Below are 20,195 nucleotides of genomic sequence, written 5' to 3' on the forward strand. Positions count from 1 at the left end.
TGATAAACAATGCTGCAAAACTCTGGTAGATGTCGCTGATGCATAATCTCTACTAACGAAGTACACATCGGAAGCTGGTGTTATTGTATATGACGTCATAATAAGATTAATTAAATTTAAACTTGCGTGCGCCGATGAAAAAACCTAAGCTCAGCTTATTGAAAAAAAAATAAACGGAGAAGGACGAATAGTTTATTCAGTCGAAGTTCACTTTGTTTTTCCTCCTTACTAGACGATCTTCGTCGATCTTTACATAACCTTCGGTCCGTTAAAGCGTGCTGGCGGTCGCTTTATCAAAAGCAGACGTCAGCTGTCACCTTGAATATCATCCTCGGGTCATCACTTTATATGTCACAGTTCGGGAGTGACGGACGAAAATTTGTTCAAGTACCTCTTTTAATGTCGGCGTTATTTGTTTGCTCGTGCTGGGGTGTCAAATGTCACCCTATAATTCGCTGAAATTGGCCTCGACAAACAATGGAAATTTTTCATCAATATGTGCGATCGAAATGCAACCCCCCCCCTCAATCCTCTCGTTAAACTGTCCCTTATTCCCGTTCTTCCTTCATCCAGCTGTCGGCAATTCTTGTGTACATAGCAGATAGAGTTCGAACTGGAGTTAGTTCGGATGGAAGGTGCAATCACAGCTCGCGACGGAGGCACGAGCTATCGTTATTTTCCGAGGCAAAATGACGAAAGAAGCCCGTAATGATGGATGGAGCGCATCCTGGGAAAATAGGAATTGATGACAAAAAGGAGAACACTGAAAAATCAATAGTTTCTGCAGCATTAACTTTGTCCTAGATCTTAATTCCGCATTCAGAAATTCCGATTGTTTTTTTTTTTTTTTCCCTTTTTGCAGTGAACATTACGAACACAAAGTGTGCATGTTCGGGATTTCTAGAATAAAACACTTCATCGCTAACGAAAATACAATTTTCTATACTTTGTAATGCATATCGTTTTCTTAAAATTGTTACTGGAAGATGGGAGAAAGAGAGAAAGTTAAAGTAAGTTAGAAAAGCTTTGGTAAGAACTAGCAAAAAAGTCAAGCTATTCTCTTTACTTTTGATTTAAAAAAAAAAAAAGAAGAAGTGTATGGTAACTTTTGTAAGGCAGTATACTAGTGTTGAGTAATATTTTGCTTACGTCCTATTTTCATCATAAAAATGCAAAATTTGCACGCTTTGTTTATTTCACGTTCCTTGCACGAGCTAAAACATTCTAAACACATTGACCAATTTAGAATGCTAAAAATGTTTAATATTAATGCATTCTTTATTTCATTTCAAAGAAATAAACCAATACAGCGTTTTTTCTCGTGATCATTACCAATCTTTGAAGATTGTAATCCCCAAAAAGAACTCAAGTCCATGAATAATTAAATAACTTCCAAAATTATTTTAAAATATTTCTTGTTAGATAAAAAAGGCTAAATGACCTACAATTGTTATTGGGTGCTCCCTAAAGAATGAGCGATTCATTCGTTGCAGAAGATCCTTAAATCCATCTGTGTATGGAGAGGGGGGGGGATGGAATGCAGTAATATTGGACTACGTATTAATTTCCCTGTATTTGGAATTAAGGACGTATCTAAGATTATAAGGCAGGTATGAATAATATCTGATAATGGATTGTGTTCTCGGTCGGTTTTGTCCCTTTGCGAGGGTAAAATCCCCGTCATCTCTGGTTGCGAAAATCCCGTTGCAAGGATGAGAGACGTGTTTGCGATTATTAATTGATTTCGAGCGTCTGTGGTTAACGGATGATGTCACTCGGAATTTATTTCGGATTACTGGTAATTAGCACCGACATCTTCAACTCTGTTAAAGTAATTCAACGGTGTTTGTATAAAAGTTTAATCGCTGCATTTCGGTATTTAACATGACATGCATTCAAATGATTTTTTTTTCATATCAAGGGATTTAAATATAAATATATTTAATTTATTATGACTGATGGTTTCGAATTGAATGTAAACGTGTGTGTGTGTGTGTGTGTGTGTGTGTGTGTGTGTGTGTGTGTGTGTGTGTGTGTGTGTGTGTGTGTGTGTATTCATTCTGACATCGTTCTTTTAAGGTTTTAAAGAAGAACGTGATATTAAAGAATACTTTTAAGACATCTTCAACTTAATTAGTGTACCAACATCGATATAATAACCTTGGTATTTTACTGAAATTATAAACGTTGTGTGTTGGTGTTAAAACAGCTCCACTCTCAGCTCTTTCTTCCGTTTCTGAGAAAGCTTGCTAATACAGCATTCATTTTCTGTTACGTCAACTTTTTTCTCCCTTCGTTTGAAAAGTCTAAAGTGAGAGTAACTAACAAAGTAAAAACTCGGTGATTTCGTAAGACTACCTCCTGTAAATTATTTGTGTACGTACTTTCATTGAATGGAAATTCTCGGATTTCTAAGATTTGCAAACACTTCCGCATCGTAACAAAAATGTTCTATTTCGCAAACAGTCGTAAACTACAGCACAAATCTTTTGCTGGATAGAAATCAAAAGAGAACAAGACAGTCTTAGTTCACCGTAACATAAAAGCTAGAGTATAATAAATGCTTTATACAGCTCTAACTAGATTCTTCTTTCTGTACTCATGGTCCCTATTGGGAAATTTATTGTGAAAAGGAAATAAATATAGTTTATACAGGTTGTGCATTTCTTCAACTATATGAGGAAAAAAATCGACTCATGCGCTGTCCATCCTGATATAAGGACGAATTGCACCATACAGTCAATTGATATTTGACCGTATAAAATTCTCTTGATCAGATTAGTTCCAGAAACTAATGGACCTTTTTCAAGCCAATAAATAGTCTTCACATCGGAGATGAAAATCATCTACAATCTAAAGATATTTACAAGCATTCATGCGACAACGGGATTCAAATGCACAAGCCTTTTGTGTTAAATGCAAAGATGCTATGCACTCCCAACAAGAGCCTCTTGAAAATACTTGGATGCGATACTTATCTAGGACGTGAAGAGATTCTATCAGGGTTTTTTCAATTCAAGGTGAGTGTTATCCAGTCTAATACGGGAGGGCAGGATTTTTCATCCAAGAAACAGGCAAGAGGAAGACCACACATAATTTACATACAACACAGTGGCATCATAACCTCAGTTGCATCGACCGTAAAACACTCGGCAATTAGGTGAGCACTCATTACTTTTTAGTAATACTTTGATCTATTCTAATAAAATTGGTCACGAATCCATTCCAATAAAATATGTTACGTATATTATATTTTTACGCACTATTGCTATTGAAATGTATGAATTGGCAAGTCACTGGGAAGATGAAATCAGCTGCATGATTAATTTTTAATGTCCAGGATCTAGCTGTTAACTAAAGATCTAAAAGTTCACTCCTTCTCTATGTATTATGTTTGTTATTATTATTTATGAGAATTTCTTCATTATATTTTTTATTATTTTTTATTTACATTTTTTTAAGGTGCGAGCAGTCTTACGTTGAAATCACACCGCTCGCAAATGTTTCTCCGAAAGCATCATCGTTTGCTAATATCGTCGAATGCATTTTCGAAGGTGATTTTTTTTTCTATCTGCAGGAGTAATTTGAATCTGCAGATTTCGCTGAAAAAAAAAAAGAATCGTGAATGGAAAAGCGGATCTTTCTTGTTAAGCATTCAACAGACAGACGAGAAATTCGGGGATAATTAGAATTCTTACTTATCTCTGAGGTGAAAACAGGTGAAGAAATAAAAAAAGCATAAGAGAGAACACATTTTTCTTTAGGAATCCACCACCGGCGAATGGTACTGATAATCGTGCTGTAATTAACATCGAAATTAGGCTCCGCGTGTCCCTTCTTACAAGGAGATTAAAGTGCGGCGAATAATAATAATAATAATAAAAAAAATCATAATTTTTGTACGATGCAATGAGAGTTGTTTATAATTCCAACGAGGGCTGTGTTTGAACAAGCAATTTATTTTCTCCCTTTCGGATGCTTTAATATGGACGATGGAACGTTGGTTTCTCAATATATTTTGGGTTAAAGTTGTCTACACTGGTTGCGAATAAAAATGAGAAGCTTTTAACAAATTCTTGCATTCACTATCGTATTCATGTAGAGTTTTATGTGCCCTATCACGCACCCTTTCATATACCTTAACATTCCTGCATGTGCATAAAGTACAAACCAACAAGCAGACATTTTATAACAATAGCAGGTTATTATTATAATGTCTAAAATCTATATAACTTAACAAATTATCATTTCACCATGTATATACAGGTGTTTCAAATTATTCGTATTCGGGACCGTATTCGGGACAACCTGTAAAGAGAACTAGTAGACAAAATACTCTCAAACTTAGTGGGTAAACTAACCAAATTATGGCGAAGAAATTTGACTAATAATTAGTTCAAAAATGACAGGAGGGGAAATATGGAGCTGTAAATATTCATACCACGTCAGTATCAATGGATATTGGTATGAATGACGGGATCTAGTAAAGTTCCGACAGGCGCATCGATTTAGCAGTGGGTTTCAGAAAAAACAAACCCACACAGTTGCAAGGTATAGTTGGGATGGTGAGAAAAAATCGATAGTAGATTATTGCACCCTTGATAAAGAATCGAGAGGGAAGTTGCGACATCAAAATTTTGCCAAATGTAGCCTTGGATGGAAGTCCTAGGCTTCTAAGGGATCTGTATAGAAAGTGGTATCTAAGTAGTATGATGGAAACGAAATGTGGTAAAAAAGAAATAGTAAGCTGATGCTGTGGAAAATTTTCAAGATGTAATGGTAGGAACAGAAGAGGTCTGCGGAAAATTAAGTGAACCACGATGGTGGAAAGAAAGAGTTAAAGAAACATATGATCATAATATTGTTTATAATTAAAGAAATAGCCATGCAAAAAATACTTAAAGAGGAAAATATAAACATTTAGCTTTAATTTATACATTAATTGGAAGAATATATTAATTTGAACAAGAAAAATTATATGGAAAAGAAGATGATTTGTCTGTTGAATTAATTAGTTTCTGATAGTTCAAGATTGAAACAGTGGTATGACATCTTTAGATATATTTCAAAAAAGAAGGTGACTCCTGATGATTGAAACAAAGGGAATTGTTGTTCCATTACTATGTTTCAATGTTATTTGCACAGCAATGTTATTCCTCTACAGAGGAATAACATTACTGGCAAAGATTTATGACAGGTTGATGGAAACAAGGAATAAAATAGAAGTGCTATAAGAACACTTTTGTTTAATAAAAGGTAGATCAAATTATAATTTGATATTTTTATATATGGAAAAAAGGAAATTTATGGCATTTATCGACTGGGTAAAACGTTTGAATGGGACCCAAGGAAAAAGACTGGGAAGTTCAGAAAAGATAGGTGCAGGAAAAGAAGAAATAGTTATGATAAAGAATATGTATCTTCAGTCTAAAGCTGTGTGAATACTAACTTTGATAATTCGGAGTGGCTTGCACTTTATAATGGACTGCTACAAGCAAGGGTCTCATCTCCATTGCTGTTCTCTGTTGTGATGAATATCATATTAGATATAGGTAATGGCCAGAGAGGAGAAACAACTGTGGATAGTTTCACAAGAAGAGCTACAAAAGAAACTGGACAAATAAAATAGTGTAATACAGATTTAACGCTTATATTTACATTTATAAACGTTTGCTTTATAGAAGTTATTTTTTGAGTATTTTGTTTTATGAGCAGAGACATAAAGACTCCAAAAGAGAAGTAGAATACGAGCCTAATGGATACGAGGATGATGTTTTAAGGACAATGTTGGGAAACACAGAGAAATATACAAGAAATATAGCTATTAGGAATGCTTTGGGGCTAGAATGTGTTGAAGAATTTCTTATAAACTTTCATTTGAAGTGGTTTAGACTATTATTGAGAATGTGTATGAAAATTGATGAGAAAAGAATCAAGAGAAAGACCACGGAAAAAAGTGGAAAGAACAGAAGAAGATTAAGAAGAAAAGGAGCTTGAATGAGAACGTGTTCTAGTTCCTTTTAGAAATATGGGAGGATAGAAAGACATTAAGAGACCCGATCCGCTGGAACTGACAGTTTCTGTCGAAACAGTTGCTGATAAAGAAGATACCCAAATATCTATCGTAAAAGAAAGTTGCATCACTTGAGGATGGCAAATGAAATGTGTAGAACCACCTAAGCATATTAGATTAGTGATGTATAAATGCCAACGATTGAACAGTTTGAACACATGGGTAATCAATATATATACTTCATGTGCATATACACATATATATGTACATGCACAACAACACTCTCGCTGTAAAAAGCTATTTTTTATTGTATTACAAGTATAAAAGATATACTCAATAATGAATCGTTTACTAACCTCACTCGATAATTCAAAATTTGGTTAGTATAAGACTAAAATAATAAAAATATATAAAACATTTTATACTAATTTTTAATTAGAAATTGGATTTTTATTTTTATTCGCAAAATCAAGTATTATTTTTTCCAAGTGTTCTCTTTCTGTACTGTCGATTAAAACAGACAAACAGAGTCTGCGCTGTAAGCTGCGAACTCTTTCAGATAGAGACCAACGTAATTTGATTAGCACTTTTTTCTTCCTTCACTTGGCAGCAGTTAGCACATTTTTGTCCGTTCGCGTACATTATCCAGACTCCCTTTTATGGACGGTATCAGTTCCACTGTAAAAAAAGAATATTTTTGTTTCATAGTTTTTGAAAAAAAGTTGCTTTTAGCTAAACCTTATCCCCCGTTCCTTCCCCTCGTTTTCTGATGAATTCAGTGCATTCCTACCGATGGAGCTATTCACAAATATTTGAAGGCAGCATATTTCGCTCACAAACAAAGAAACCCGATATTTCGAAAATTTTCACTTTAAGTAAAGTAACAAAAACATTTTTTTTTAAACACACAAAAGAATGAAAAACTCAGAGGACACCAGTGTGCCATTCTTAAATGCGAAATATCGATACAGTCGGCGTTCGTTGTGGAAATTTAAAGAAATGTGGAAATACGTTGCATCAACAATGTGCAGTTAAAACATTTTGTTGGTAGGAAAGAGAACTTATAAAATGTAAACTTTCTTGGCAAATAACAAGTATTAGACTACTGTAAACATCGCTTCACCCATGTTTCTTTTAGCAGGGATTTAATTAAAGTTATTTAAAATATACATCCACCTGATTCATCTCATCATACGTCTTCTTCCACTATCCAACCATTATTATACTTTCTAGTTCAGAAAAAGCAATCTCTCTCTCTCACACAGAGAGAGAGAGAGAGAGAGAGAAAGAAAGAGAGGGGGGGTGGACAAAGAAATTGGATGCTGATCTTACAGATCGCGATTAACATTTTATATCTACTAGAATACCTAGAATATACTTGTGACTATGACGTCACTACATTTGACTAAGAATGAGTGACGTTTGCATAATCTATTTTTAAGATAGTTAATCAGAGCTGACATTATTTGAAAGAGTATTTCCGACTTATTCCTGCTTAGTATGTGAAGTTCTTAAAAACAGCGGATTTCTATACTTGATACAACCTACTATGTCAGTACGCCAAGCACTTCGTAAATATTTCCAATTAAACTGAAGTAATTAAATTGTCGAAATTCATTCAACATTTTTAAAGACATGCCTTGCAAAACTCAAGGAGCTATACAAACTCGTTCAGAACAGGATTTTACAAACACCCATGGCTCTGTGGGATCCAAACCGACGATCTGTTGGTTGTAGAGCAGCGGGTATGCAATCCACTAAGCCTATTAGTTCGGTGTTCATTATGTTCTCCAGTTAGGATATTGATTAAAAGAACAGTGAAATGAAATTTGAAATTTGAAGTTGGAGTATTTGATTATAAGAAGTTTGGGTTTTGCAGTTGCCAGAAGAAAGTTATCGACTGGAGAAGATTGTCTCATTTTCGTGTAATGTTATAGTAAGTGCGGGGATGGATGCTTCTCTTCTTTTACCAACAACCCCTTGCTATGACTGGAAAAATTAACAGCGAACATATATTGACATTGTGGACAATTTTGTATTGTCAACGACGGACAGTTCTAGGGAAACGATTCAACTAGGTATCACCATGGTAACGCAATATATTCTACTGCGAGCACTGTAGCCACACGAGTAGGGAAACGACAACGCATAAATTACTTGCCACCGCTGATTATCGGGGTTAATCATAGATGACGATTTCACTACGGGAATTGATAGTTGGACATTTTACAGAAAATAAACTTTGGCGAAGAAAGAAAACAAAATATCCTTGTCCACTTATCAGTATTTACAAAAAGAAATCTACTCGTAAGTTTAGCATCTTGAATCACGACCAAATGTATATGGACATTAATAAATGCATGATGTTTGAAAACATCCAGTGTTCAATGCTTTTTTTTTTGCAGCATAGTGTATGTCAAAACGCAGTATTTGTTTCTTTATGTTGTAACAGCTATTTTGATATTTTGCAACGGTTTAAGAATCAAGAAGTTTAACTATTTCACAGGTGCAATCAAGATCTTGACAATTCACGTAATTTTGTGAATCGGTTTGAGACATGGGAAAATAATACAAATTGAAAACTGTCATAAACTATCGTTAAAACAGTTATTCTAAATACAAACAGTTAACTCTCCAGTTTAACTTTCCGCATTTGCTGTTGGGTTCTTTCGTTGGATTTTTCACTCTTTTATTCGAAATTTCTGAAGCTCATTGTTAGCATCCATTTGTGTTCGGGCAATCAAAGAGAATCCTGAATCCTGCTTTACTAACTGCTTTCTATTATCTAAAATTATGTCTTTCTGCTACCAAGGACATCCTTTGCGAGTTATATTCGTTTAAATTATGCTTTTATCAACTTTCTCTATTGCCTTCTATCGTTAGCCATCAAATGCTATCAACTGCCTAAATGAAATTAGCCTAATTGTGTGTATGTGAGTGCGCGTGTGTGTGCGCGCGCGCGCAAAGATAAATTCGTCCCTAGTCGTTAATCTGTTTATGCTAGAGACGGAATCCAACATTCGCATCTTAAGTAAAGCAAACTAATTAATTTGTTCTACTAATTGTGATAATTAAGGTGTAAATTAATTACTGTGACATCTGTATATCGCTAATCTGAGGACGTTCAAGCAGTTATGGCGGTCGTTTAAGCAGATTTCGCTTAGCATTGCTGCGATTAAGGTTGATAGTAATGGACTTTTCTATTTAATTATTTACACTCCCCTGTAAAAAGTAAGGAAACGCCGAGAATTGACAGTGTTCCCTTATTTTATTATACATTAACTATTTTAAACGTAATTAGCTTACTTAAGCCATTGCTGCTAGGCAAGTAAAAAAAAAAATCCAGTTTAATTATGTAAATTAGGCTTAAGTCAATTATTCTGCGTATTTCTATCCCAAACAATGCATCGTGGAAAGTCCTACTTGAGAGTTAAACAAGAGAAATATATTTAAAAAAGCAAATTTACGTTTTAGAATGCATGGTTGTTTTTTCTTTATTAATTAATTATTTATTTATTTTATTTTTATATATTTTATTGACATTTTTCACTGAATTGGGAATGTTTTAAAATTATCTAGAACCGCGTATAGCAATGTTAGGCTCTGAGCAATGAGCAATCATTGAAAAGTATGTTGGATATCAATATACAGACTATCCTGCATATACCTCTTCTTTCGCACATTCTTATTTGTTTATCTTGTCTTCCGCTTTCCCTTTAAACCCGCTGTCATTTATTCAACATTCTTCAAAGCACTTTGTTATCTGTATATTTCCCCCTCACATAGAATAAGAAGCAAGCATTGTTGTTTACCGATGGACAAAGAGTCTAAGAAACCGGATTGGTTTCCATATCCCAATAACGAATAGAAAATCAACGTTTGCACATACCCACTGTGCTCTTAGCATCTTGGAAAGATTAAAATTCTATTCTTAGGTAACTGGGATATCAAATAAATAGTTGGTAATTATTTACATAATGTGATGTTTTAAGTTTTAATTGTTAACCTCTTACTCGTGGTCTAAACCTTCTTACCTTTGCCATAATAGACTTCACATTTTAAACTCACTTCAATTTTACTTAAAACAATACAGAGTAAATAAGAAATTGAATATATAATTTCTTGATAAGTATAATATACCATTTAAAAGTGAATTAAAATATTTTTATATGATTTAAAATTTGCAAAATTTCGGTAAATCGATTTCAACAGTATTTGATTTTTTACATAATAAATATATTCTAGGCAGTTAAGGTGGGTGTCTTGATCCTCGGTTATGGGATGGACCGTGAGATGCGGTGATTAATACCCTTGGAGGGTAACGGATGGCAATGCTGTACCAATGAAGTTTAACTGAGGTTCGGCTGTTGCTGTTATCCTGCTGAGTTTCGAGAGTTCGCTCTCTTAGGGTTTTTGCCTTAAGGGAGCAATTTGAGTCTCCGGGCAAAGTGTTCTCCGGCACGGCCCGCTGAGGGGTTCTTGTCGGTGAATTATGAATTATTTTCTTCGGAATGAGCGGTTCTGCTCGGTGGTCGAGTTTCACTGAGTGGAACCAACGCGGAGATTTAGACGGTCTTTCGCCCACGAATGAGTGGCCTAGAGATCGTCTGATTTTTTGAGATTTTAACCTTTACTTAAACACAGGGTAATGCTGTACCAATGAAGTTTAACTGAGGTTCGGCTGTTGCTGTTACCCCCTTGGGCGCAGAGTTTAGAGAGTTTGAGTTCGCTCTCTTAAGGTTTTTGCCTTAAGGGAGCAATTTGAGTCTCCAGGGAAAGTGTTTTCCGGCACGGCCCGGTGGGAGCTTTGTCGGTGAATGCTTTTCTTCGGAATAAGAGCGGTTCTGCTCGGTGGTGGGGGAGCCCGTCACTGAGTGGAATCAACGCTGAGATATGGACGGTCTTTCGCCCACTATGGAGTGGCCTAGAGATCGTCCGAATTTTTTTTTGAGTTCACTTTTACGTAAACATTCGGAGGGTAATGGATGGCAATGCTGTAGCCAATGAAGTTCTAACTGAAGCTCGGCTATTGCTGTTACCCTTCTGCCGTGATCAGAGCTTTAATAGCTGAATAACACCTTATCCCTACACTGTCCTCTACAGATAACGGGGAAGATGAAAAGCATTCTTGCTTCGCCCCTTCAAGCCAGTCCTTATAAGGACTATAAAGGTCTTGATCCTCAGAAAAAAAACATCGTTTTGTTTGATGTGATGGAGTCGTATTCATTACCTTCAGAATGAATAACAATAATAAACCGAAAAAGAATTGATTTAATGTATCCGCTTTCTTTTCAACGACGTTTTTAGGTATTTTTTAATTTATTAATATTAATTGCGTAATAAATGTATATATATATATATATATATATATATATATACACATGCATGCACACCCACGCCCATAATTATTAGAAGTGCATGCGCTTTTTTCCTAAATAATATATATGAAATATATTTTATATAAATATAACATGACTGTCAGATGAGCGTGCAGAGAAGTATTCTTACTATTGAACACGATGAACTCATTTGGAATGAAGTGCTCCAACACATCATTTCAAAATATTTTAATACTGTCCCATCATCTGTTCAAAGCAAAGCAGAGTTCGTGTTTAGTTATTGAAAGTGATATTTATCCAGTCATACAAGTGCAGGAAGGAAAAAGACTGCAGGTTTTTAAAAGGATTATCCGAAGGCGTGTTTACATTTTCTCATATACAAAAATAATTCATCCACTCTAAATATACTTTTTAGAGAGAGAGTAAATGAAGAAAGGAGGTAAAAGAGAAGCCTGAAGAAATTATCAGAAACTCATTAAGAAAAATCATTTTAGTTAAACCGGCAAACGAATAGAGAAATGAACTAATTATAACTTTGTTAAAGAAGGTTGGAACTCACCCCGGGTGCATTCTTCTGGATCAGCAAGAGCGACGACGAGTTGGAATGTTGTACGAGAGTTCGTGAAGACGTTAATGGAAAAAGCATGTCCATCGGTTTGCATTAATAGCGAAGGCAAGTTAGGACGCAAGTGGGAATCCGATCCACGAGGAATGTTAATGGCAATGCATTCGATGTTCGATGGCAAGTGTGAAGTGAGCTATTCCAGCAAGAAAGCTCCGATTTATTTAGTAATCTAATTATAAAAATAAAGGTATTTCGCATTGACGTATCCTAAGTAAGAAAATCGTCTTAATGAAGGAATGCTTCAAATTAAATACAGAAAATATCAAGGAAAACACCGACAAAATTCTCGTCCAAGAACAGTGGAATATTGACGATGTTATAGCCATTAAAAACTATGTACAATAATTCACTCGAATGACGTAACTGTACAAAAGGGGAAATTAAAATGAAATTTACAGAAACAATAAAACAATAGAAAAATAGGAGAATTAGAAATATCAGTAATATTTCTAAGGCAGTAAAAATAGGAGCACATTTGAAATTCGTTTTATCAACGGCAATACAAGACAATGTGTACTGATTATGCGCAGATATGTGTTAGAGAAAACAGGGACAAAATTTTCCGTCCTACATCGAAATTCCATTAAAATTCAATATTCTAGAAATTGCATTACATCCGCAAGATTTCTCGAACTAAAAAAAAAGACGAACCATGGATGATAAGAAGTTAAAATGCAGTTGAAACACTGAAAATTAAGCGTTATGTTGTAAAACATCAATTTCATAACAAGACGACAAGAGGTAATTGGTATTACTTTATTTAAAAAATGAAGACATGATCAGTTACGATATTAGCAAAAATGCGATACTGTCGCAATATGAAATTGAACTAAAATTTTTGTTTCGGAATGTTTTGTTTTCCTTAGGTCGGAGAAGTAAAAAAGCCTCCGTTACATACGTAGAGTATCGGATTGAGCTAGAAGCAATTCAAACAGACGTGGGTTTCCCATCCCCACCCTCCCTGAACATAACAAACATGGTGTTATATCTGCAGAGGGTGGGGATGCGAAAAGTGATGCCATTTGAATATCAACGCTGACTAATGCAAGGTTTAAAATCGGGTTCAGTTCGGTTACAATTCGGAATTCTTAATTTTATAATTTTTTTTTTTTGTCTAATTGAGTGAAACAATCGGCGCTTCGAGTGGACGTAAGCAGCGACACGTCACAATAAAGGGATGCAGAAAGAGATCATTCTTACCAGATTTCGCACGTGCACACAGAATGTTCCAACAGGCGACCAGTGCGTAATTTATCCAATGCATGACACCAGATTCCTGCGGGCACCAACAGTATCAGGGACTTGCACGTGGCAACAACACAACGCGTATCACATCACACCGACGACGCTTTCCACGTGAGGAGTTGCGAAGAATCAGAAGGGCGGAAAAGCGGTTTCCGAGTTCTGCGACTACTCTTTGAACGCGGCCTTTTCTAGAAAGTTGAGAAAGTTTCGAACACGACTTCCGCCTCGCGCGACGACTTGTCCGCATTCACGGCCCGCCACTCGACGAGAGCTGACAGAGAATTCTTTGACTTGGACATCGGCTGCTGTTCGTGGCTCGCACACGGCATCCGCCGTTATCGCCTTCACAGCCGTAGCGGGCAGGAGAACGTCCGTGAATACACAGCATGTATCGCGGACGCCAGGTTCCGTCTGAAATGTGGCGCCTGCGCCATCGATCGCACGTCAACAGCGTCTTAATGTGCAGGCAAGCGTAACTCAGAGACGGCAGAGAGAGAGAGAGAAAGAGAGAAAGAGAGAGAGAGAGAGAGGACTTACTTACGCTGTTGCGCACCTCCTAAAACTAATAAGGTGCCACCAATAGATTTAATGAAGCGTCTGTCACTAGCACGTGCGTCAGGGATGGCTTGAACGGTCCGCGAGTGACATTCGCTGGAGGAGTTTTGATAGCCCAACCACTCACCACCTTATTGTCCTCAATAATTGGCCAAGAAGAAAACACACAGACCAACGACAGGTCTTATCTCTAAATTAATTACGTCTGCAGGTTGCGTGCAGGGGAAAGAGGGACGAAAGGGGGGGGGCTTGCTTGCCTTGGATATTGGATAAGTGGAAAGTCCAACTCGAACTGGTCCGACAAAAAAAGTTGCCACTCGGGGCTGCCGACATGGAATTAATTAACATTTCCCACTCCGGCAGTGTACGTAGGAGCGAGCTAATTATTTGAACCTATGCCGTAACCAGCGACCTCTTCTCTCTCTCTCTTGAACAAAGAGCGCGCAGCTCGTTCAGGGTCATGTTCGTAAGAGCGTCAAGAGATCACCTTCTTTGTAAGGTTAACGCAAGTGGGCAAACAAACACTTTTATTGTCTGTTGTGTCCAGGTGTTAATGCACCCCTTAGACTAATTTAATTCGACATGCAATTTGTTTCGTATCTATATTTCGAGTAGAATATTACACATCCGAGTTGGATCCTGGGGGTGTATTATAATGGATCGAATGGGTTTGATGTTGATTCTCAGAAGTCACCGGTCTCTTTATTTAATTTACTTTTTTTCTAAGTGATGATTGTTAACTGAGGTAAATGGAAATTATTTAGCATGGAGTAAACACACACGATTAGGTGTCGCTGCGTAGCTCGTGGCAATACCTTGAAGCTTAGCAATTGGTATTTACAGTTCACGAAGAAAAATTTATTAGTATTAGAATATTATTTTTTACTGAAGTACTAATATTTATTAGTATTTTTGTAAAAAGAGGTACCAAGGGAGAAGTAGACTTTTCCCATTCATTCTTGTGGTACTTGGCAAGTTGGGAACTTCTTTGGATAATGGATTGAGTCTTTCATTCTTCATCCCTTTATATGAGTTTTAGTTTATGGATGAGGGGATTGTTGTGGGTAATTTACCCGCTCTTTGTGAGCATTTTGCGTTGTTTCAGCTTTCGCTTGAGATTAAGGATTTCGGTTTTCTATGTTTGAAGCGATCTGAAGGTTTGTAGTCAGATGCCTGTCGAATTAGCTGATTATCTGTGACTGTGAAGAATTTTTCTGCAATGACTGTCATGTACGTCTTGATATCCGTCAGGTTGGCTTCTCGGTGTAACTGGAAGTTTCTGATGATCCAAGGAGCATTAAACGCCATTCTTAGGCATTTGTTCTGGATTGTTTGTAATCTGTGGATGTTTCTTTTGGTCGTGCGTTCCCTGACAGGTGAGACGTAAGTTAGTTGATGTCTTATCACTGATTTATAGAGAAGAATTTTGTTGTTTATGTTTAGGAAGCTGTTCCTATTCAAGAGTGGATATAGCCGTGCTATGGTCTGATTAGCTTTAGTGGAGACGCTGTTTATGTGTGTATTGAAGTTTAGGCATTTATCAAGCTGAACTCCTAGGTATTTGGCTGAGTTGTGCCAAGGGATGAACTTTCCAAACATTTGTATGCTTGTATTCGGTTCTTCTTTACGTCTGGTGAATAGATCGATCGAGATGCGCCATTTGCTGTACCAATTCTCTAATTCGTTGATTGATATCTGCAACTTGTTTATGGCCAGTTATGGTCATAGATAATATTGATTAATTAGTTTCCTTTCATCCGTAGGGGCGTGTTTTTTTTTGTTTTAGGATAAGACAGACTCCGTAATTTTGTAATTGGTAATACTCTTAATACCTGACAATGTTTCAGGTAACATTGAGATAGAGTACTTCGTGTCCATTTTAGACCGCACTTACGCACTTCATTGATTGCGAAGGCGAAAGTGTCGGGTAAGTTCTATTAGACAAATTAACATAAAAGATTAATTAGTAAATTTAGTTTGTTTGCATTTTTAAATAGAAACTATTCTCTTTGTGGTTTCTTTTCGAAAAAAGACTGTTGCCCACTGTTAAAGGATTTTCCAGTTTAGGGGAAGGAGGGGAAATCTTTCTACCCTTAATTTTTTAACTTAATTCATCTTTAGCTGAAAAGCATTTGTAAATGTTCTCTCCTCGTAGTCGATTCGAACCCAGAGAAGGAAGTCGGTTTAAGAAGAGAGACGAGAAAATGTGTCTATGTGTGTATCACGAGACATCAACGTAGAACGAAATCTGCATAATCTCTTGATTTGTTTTGGTGCTCATACTAAGCATTTATAACAATGACATTTACTTTGGAATATATCATGTGGCAACATCCATTTAATTAAATAAAATATGGCAAATGGCATTAACTGTACGGAAACTGACGTCAGTAGAATAGCAGAAAGACTATCGCGTATTATCAATACAACCAAAATTGTGAAATTAAATGCTCCCGAAGAAATAATAAATAATACATTAATATCCTCTATGACTCTACGATCCACTCCGCGGTACGTCTTCAAAAAGTTCATCGTTTCAGTTTTCTTACTCAGAATGAAACACTTCCGTACACAACATTTTCCATCGGAGGCATTTCAATCACTGCCATCTCCAAAGTGTCCAGATTTCCTGTTGCCTGGGTAACCTACTCTCGACTCCGAATGCATTATGAGGGAATTTAGTATAAGAGTGCATTGCAACGACTAAGTATGCACGGAATTAAAATGGAATTCCTTACGAAACAGCTAATGAGTTTCAGATATGCTCATCGGAGCAGACAGCTTCCGCCACACACACACGCACACACCTTTTAGTAGAATTTAAGTCTCGAAAATAAAGATTTTCCTTTTCCTCCCCTTTTTTTTTGCATTAATAATTACGAATTATATTTTTACCGCTTGGTGTCACTAATGCAGCAGTGAAGCCGTATAATATTCTGCCTTTTTTGAATGCCAAGGGTGTTCTGCGATAACCAGTCTTTCTCTGGGCTAAGTCAACAAAAAAAAAAAAAAAAAAAAAAAAAAAAAAAAAAAAAAACAGGACTACGCATGCGTTCCACTTTGCCTCGGAGGAGCCGTTATAAAGCTAGTAAGATCGGACAACTCTAGAATTGCCCGTTATGCCCAGTTTATCCTGGTTGAGGAGTACTTAACCCTCACACAAAGCCGTGACACTGCCTTAACACACATTACGGGTCCTCCATCTCTCAGTCACAGCACTGGTTGGACAAGCCCTGCCTGTTTTTACGACAGTTCCAACATCCAAACTTCGGCAAGGCAACCGACGCTTTTTCTCCCCCCCCCCACCTTACTCTCTCTTAGCTTAATGCGGTTTACGACGGCTTTTTACAACCACCCCAGCGGATGGCGGGTGTGATGTCGGGTTACAGCGATGTCGACTGAATCACGTATCTCCCGGGCCATTAACTCCTCCTTCATACACGTCTATGGGGATCTTCATCATTTTGCCTGATTTTCTCCTTGCATTTCCACTTATGATCTATGGACGTGTGTTCTTAGCTGGCATCTTGTTTAGTTCTTAAATAAAACACTCACACAAAGTTCGCCTCTCCTCTTTTTTGCAGTTTTATGTCAAGCATAACGAAGTTTTGCACCTTTCTTTTGCTTACAATCCGGTCAAGTACCTCGACAGCTTTTTAGCGTTATGAAAAAATAGAAACGACACCTTAAAAATCCGGTAAACTCATAAAAAAGAAGGAAGCTGCTCTCCAAAATATGCTTTGTGTTTTTTTGTCTCATTCCATGTGTTTCCAAGTAATGTCCTTAAGAACTTGAAATGCTTGACACACGTAGAATAGGAAGCATACAGTGGAAATGAAGAGATTTTTTTCCCTTTAGGATAACTTGATTCTTAGGTTTTCTTATTCGTAAGGAATTGTTGCAGCGACAGAATAAAAATGTCAAAACAGCGCTCCGTTAATATGAAAGTTGTGATCTAGAAAAATCACAAAAGTTTCTTTGAATTCATTAAATGAAAAACAACTTCACAAAACATTTGTAGAATTTGCTTTTCACACTTAAACAGATAAAACTAATTTGTTGTTAATGATCTTCTATCTCGATTCAGATAAATGCCCAACCCCTTCGAAAATTAAGAAGTTTTATAACACAGGTTCATTTTTTATTTTAATAATGTATTTTTAAATGCTTCTTTACATAATATTTACAATACTTTTCTGATAACTATAACCTCATGACATTCAAATTAAACTACTTAAACAGCAGCCTAAGAAAATAATATGTAAATGAGCAGAAACAATCATAAAATACTTCACCGTCTGTTTATTTGGCTGGTTCTTTGACAGAAATGCGCATCTGCTTTATTATGATAGCGTTGGTCACATGGGTCACAGATATTAAAGAATCGAAATATTTTATGGTTATTGCATCAGCGTAAATGTCCCCTGATGTGTACAATACCCAGCACACGATTATTTAATACCTCGCTAATGTGTTGCGCGATTTTTACAAAACACTGTTGCTATTAATTTGGTTTTCGATTATATTCACAAACTACGCACCTTCATTGCTGTATAGAGATTTATTCATTATAGAAATTGAACTCATGGCTTCTGTAGTTCGAAATATTGTAGGCTCAGTGTATTTATTACCGTTTTTAAACGAACGTATTTTTTATTGGCTTCAGTTGCTTTGTTGTAATTTGTGACTTTTTATTAAAATCTAATCTTAATTTAAAGCCCCTATCAAAAAGGCAAATTGGCATGCTGTGAATCATTTTTGTCCTTGAATATTTGGCAAATATCCCAAATACTCACTTTCGTTAAATTCCATCCTTTTAATGCGAAGTTGTTCTATGTGTGCTTACAGACGGATGGGCGTACACAACGAAGTTAATGTGGTGCTTACACTTTGATGAGAAACACAATAAAAAGGATATGGTGTGTGTGTGTGTGTGTGTGTGTGTGTGTGTGTGTGTGTGTGTGTGTGTGTGTGTGTGTGTGTGTGTGTGTTATCTATAAGATAGATTCTCAGTATAACTGTTATTCTGCAGACAGATTTCAAACTTTATTTGTCTCAAAATATAGAAAAAACAAATAATTTTGATTAATTGGAAATAATTCATTTAAAAAAAACCAAAAATCCTTTTCATAATACTTCAGACTTTGTAATTTACTGGGGCTACGCTATTATAGCAATTTATTTTATCTATCGAAATAATAGATTTTGACTTTGAAGGGATTAATTGGATCAATAAATTGATTTCGGGTTAATAAACGAAATATTTGTACGTCGAATCGTTGTAAGCTTATATGATAACAAAACTTGTTACGTTTAAAAAGATAAATATTATGAAGATATAACTAAGATAATCATTGCTTACAGATCGATCAATAAGAATATAAGAATATTATACCTACGATTTAAGCAAATAAAGTGGTTGAATAAGAAAGGTTGTAGGAATTTCTCTAACTGCAGAATGTCTTTGTGTAAACCTTGTTTTTTGAATATATGGTTAGTAATAAATACTTTTGTTTCTTCAGAAAGGTTAGGAAAATACGAAGCAGAAATCTATATTTCATAATATAAAATCTTCGTGAAAACAGTGACAAGAAAATCTATCTCTTTATTCTAACAAACGAAAGACTAGCTGTAAAGTTTCACAATAGACAATGTCAAAAAAGAGAAGATAAAAAGCCTAGCTACGATTCAGCATAATGACAGGGATTTGTCGGAGCTTGAACAATATATATATATATATATATATATATATATATATATATATATATATATATATATATATATATATTTTTTTTTTTTTTTTTTATTTGTTATTTTTATTTTTTGAATCTGAGAAGGTATGATATACAATGCAAGCGCAACAATAGAACCAAATGATTCATTACTCAGGTTTTCGTTTAAAATAAAAAATGGGAGTTCCTGCTAGAGTTTTTTTAGTAACTGGGAAGGTTTATTCATATCCAGAGAGAAAACTGTATCTTAAATCTTAAAAGAGAGAGAGAGAGAGAGAGAGAGAGAGAGAGAGCGGGAATTTCCAATCACTATTCGACCTCATTAATTCTATCAGTTCTTGTTATAAACCTTGAATGCTCTCTAACCTTAAATTAATACCGAACATCATAACAACCCTTCAAATGGAAAGCGTTTGGTGGCTCGCGTTAAACTGTGAATTAACTGAACAAAGGTTTAAATTGAAATCCAGCAGCTGAGGTGTACTAAGGAGTTCTGCAGAGAAGCCACATGTACAGGGACGAGCGTATTGAACAACATTCTGCTGATTGGACATATCTTCAGCGAATTATTTCTTAGAAACATGGATGGCGAAATTAAACCAAGAAATTAAACAGCCACAGGTTTTTGCATTTAGTAAGAAATGAAATCAAACGCCTTTAATTCGCCTACCTCAACGAAGAAATGC

This window comes from Typopeltis vanoorti, chromosome 15, assembly GCF_054136105.1.
Source record: "Typopeltis vanoorti isolate ZY-2024b chromosome 15, IOZ_Tvanoo_1.0, whole genome shotgun sequence".
Taxonomy (NCBI): Eukaryota; Metazoa; Arthropoda; class Arachnida; order Uropygi; family Thelyphonidae; genus Typopeltis; species Typopeltis vanoorti.